We start from the raw sequence: 3,931 nt of genomic DNA, 5'->3' as shown, positions 1-3,931 counted from the left end.
CCGGACTCATTCATTTATCAACTCTTATACACTGAACAAAAATAAACACAACATGTAAAGTGTTGGTTTCAGGAGATGAAATCTCATGTTTTGAGGGGGCGCAATTGGCATACTGACTGCAGGAATGCCAACCAGAGCTGTTGCCAGAGAATTGAATGTTCATTTCTATACCATAAGCCAACGCTGTTTTAGAGAATTAGTCCAACCGGCCTCACAACCGCAGACCACGTGTATGGTGTTGTGTGGGCAAGTGGTTTTCTGATTTCAACGTTGTGAACAGAATGCCCAATGGTGGGGTTATGGTATGGGCAGGCATAAGCTGCACACAACAAACTTTATTGATGACAATTTGAATGGACTGACACAATCCTAAGGCCCATTGTCGTACCATTAATCCACCGCTGTCACCTCATGTTTCAGCATGATAATGCACAGCCCCATGTCACAAGGATCTGTACACAATTCCTGGGAGGTGAAAATATCCCAGTTCTTCCATGGCCTGCATACTCACCAGACATGTCACCCATTGAGCATGTTTGGGATGCTCTGCATCAACATGTGCAATGGCGTGTTCCAATGTCCAGAAACTTCACACAGCCATTGAAGAAGAGTGGGACAACATTCCACAGGTCACAATCAACAGCCTGATCAAATCTATGCAAAGGAGATGCCGCACTGCATGAGGCAAATAGTATCTGGTGTGACCAACTGGTTCTGATCCATGCCCCTACTTTTCTTTTCAAATGTATCTATTCCCAGTCATGTGAAATCCATAGATTAGGGTCTAATTAATTTTTCAATTGGCATTCTTTTTATGAACTGTAACTATACAAAATCATTGAAATTGTTGCACTTATTTTTGTTCAGTATAGTTACAAAAATGGGGTTCACCTACATAACTGATTTAGAACAGGCCTACACAGACGTTTTCAGCTTAACCTAGCCTGACATGTTTCAGTATACATAGGCTACTTGTCCTACTAAACTAGATTGAGTCACAGTGAGGTTGGAACAGCGTACAAACAAGGAGAATGCCGATCGAGGTTTAACTGTTCCAGTATGTTTCCACGGGAGTAGTTTCTTAGGTCAGTGATTCTTGATTAGATTTTGAGGAACCTTATCAAATCCAAGCTGTTAAACGTGCCTCAGTGTGGGCTGGGAGTTGATTTTCTGTGAGCCTAACAAACTACAGTAGTGGAAGACTCCAAGTCATGGCAGTCAATCAACAGTGGTCCAGATTGAATAGAAGTGACAGGATTTTCTCATGCACCACTAACACACCTGTTTGCTTTTACAGTTGTGGTATGTTGATGTCTGCTGATGAACCCATTGGCTGAACATTGCTATAAGTTCAGTCCTCAAGAGGACAACTCAAGGGAGAAGTCATGAAGGAACAGGCAAGTGGGAATGGTGCTTTCTTGAAAGATACAGTTGAAGTCAGAAGCTTAAACTCCAACCAAAGTGTATCTCGTTTTTCAACCACTCCACAAATTTCTTGTTAACAAACTATAGTTTGGCAAGTCGGTTAGGACATCTGCTTTGTGCATGACAAGTAATTTTTCCAACAATTGTTTACAGACAGATTATTTCACTTATAATTCACTGTACCACAATTCCAGTGGGTCAGAAGTATACATACACTAAGTTGACTGTGCCTTTAGACAGCTTTGAAAATTCCAGAAAAGTATGTCATGGCTTTAGAAGCTTCTGATAGGCTAATTGACATCATTTGAGTCAATTGGAGGTGTACCTGTGGATGTATTTCAAGGCCTACGTTCAAACTCAGTGCCTCTTTGCTTGACATCATGGGAAAATCAACAAGTCTGGTTCATCCTTGGGAGCAATTGCAAGCCGAAGAACACCATCCCAACCGTGAAGCACAGGAGTGGCAGCATCATGTTGTGGGGGTGCTTTGCTGCAGGAGGGACTGTTACACTTCACAAAATCCCGTCCTATATAAAGCCTTGACGACAATATAACCTCCTGTTCCGAAGACGTGAGGACGACGGTCCTATGTCAGAAGGGTTCAGATAATAACTACAGAACGAAGCCAACATCAGCGTGAGCTTTGGTTGCGAATGGTATGAACTTTGAACTCTTATTCGCTACAGAAGTGATACCTCCTAGCCGTTGAGTTAGCAACAGCCGCTCTAAAAGAGGGTTAGGAAGGAACAGACAGAGTATCCCATCTACCACACAACGACGTTACTTCAACATATTCAATTTACCAGCAGAGACATTCCTCAGAGGACAAGGGACTCGGTTTCACAACACGGCCTTCCATCTACCACCAACCTACCGAAGCGCAGCTGAGAGTAAATATTTATTGCATTTTCCTTTTCCAAATGGGCGGTAATTTAGAATGCATAAGATACTGTATTTACGATAGCACAGCTTCGCCCCTTGTTCCTCAGTCTTCCCGCTCTTTCACTCAAACCCAGCCCCTTTTGTGTAACCAGCTGTCATATCTGTTCAACCCGCTAGGGACTTTTTCCTTTATGACATTTGTAATCAAGTTATGATTTAAATATGTGTATGTGTAATTCTGTGTGATTTAGTTAGGTATTTAGTAAATAAATAATTAAACCCAATTTTGTATTGCTGATTCAACTTGTTAGCCAGGGTTCGTGCAGATAACCAAGAAGATACAACTTTCAGATGACTGAATTAAGATGAAGATTAATATTGACTGCTATTGATGTAAAATATTACTAGGTCTTTAATAGTTTATTCGGAAGATAACAGCTCTATAAATATTAGTGTGGTGCCCGACTCTCTAGTTAATTACATTTACATGATTAGCTGAATCAGGTAATATTATTTTATAGAATTGCATGTCATATCACTTAATCCGGCATAGCCAAAGACATGACAATGGCTCAAGGACAACAAAGTAAAGGTATTGGAGTGGCCATCACAAAGCCCTGACCTCAATCCCATAGAACATTTGTGGGCAGAACTGAAAAAGTGTGTGCGAGCAAGGAGGCCTTCAAACCTGGCTCAGTTACACCAGCTCTGTCAGGAGGAATGGGCCAAAAATCACCCAACTTATTATGGGAAGCTTGTGGAAGGCTACCCAAAACATTTAACCCAAGTTAAACAATTTAAAGGCAATGCTACGAAATACTAATTGAGTGTATGTAAACTTCTGACCCATTGGGAATGTGATGAAAGAAATAAAGCTGAAATAAATCACTCTCAACTATTATTCTGACATTTCACATTCTTAAAATAAAGTGGTGATCCTAACTGACCTAAGACAGGGAATTGTTATTTGGATTAAATGTCAAGAATTGTGAAGAACTGAGTTTAAATATATTTGGCTAAGGTTTATGTAAACTTCCGACTTCAACTGTGCTTGGTTGAATCTGCTCTGTTTCAGACCCACCCCCTATACTGCTTTTCCATGACCCTGAAGAGACATGAGGGCTTTGGTTACTTCTCATTCGCTCCACTTAAAAAAAAAAAATGGTTTTATTTATTTAACCTTTAACCTAATTTAACCACATAGCCCTAGCCCAGGTCTGCCTTATTGAGAGATCCTGACATGCCTTTTTAACAGGGTATTTTGTCATTAACATACTTGTTCTAATTCAGACCATAATAAAGTGGGATATTGGCTACTCTGATTCCCTATGAGGAATAATTTGATGAGGAGTGCTTATGTATGTGTGTGTGTGTATAACATTTTTCAAAATGTAAGTATCAGACTCTAGGGCAGCAACAAGAAGCAGCCTACATTGAGTGAAATTAAAATGTCATGCATTAAATCAAAATCGCAAGACAGTTAATGCGGTAAAGCACACGTGTAATATGTGATAAGAAACCTAATGAATAATTCAGTACGCCTCTACTCAGAAATGGGCAGTGCCTTATGAATAATATGTTACCCTGCCTCTCTAATGTTTATTGATAGACCCAATCTGACAGC

This window comes from Oncorhynchus tshawytscha, linkage group LG12, assembly GCF_018296145.1.
Source record: "Oncorhynchus tshawytscha isolate Ot180627B linkage group LG12, Otsh_v2.0, whole genome shotgun sequence".
Classification (NCBI taxonomy): Eukaryota; Metazoa; Chordata; class Actinopteri; order Salmoniformes; family Salmonidae; genus Oncorhynchus; species Oncorhynchus tshawytscha.
This window is presented reverse-complemented; position numbering follows the sequence as displayed.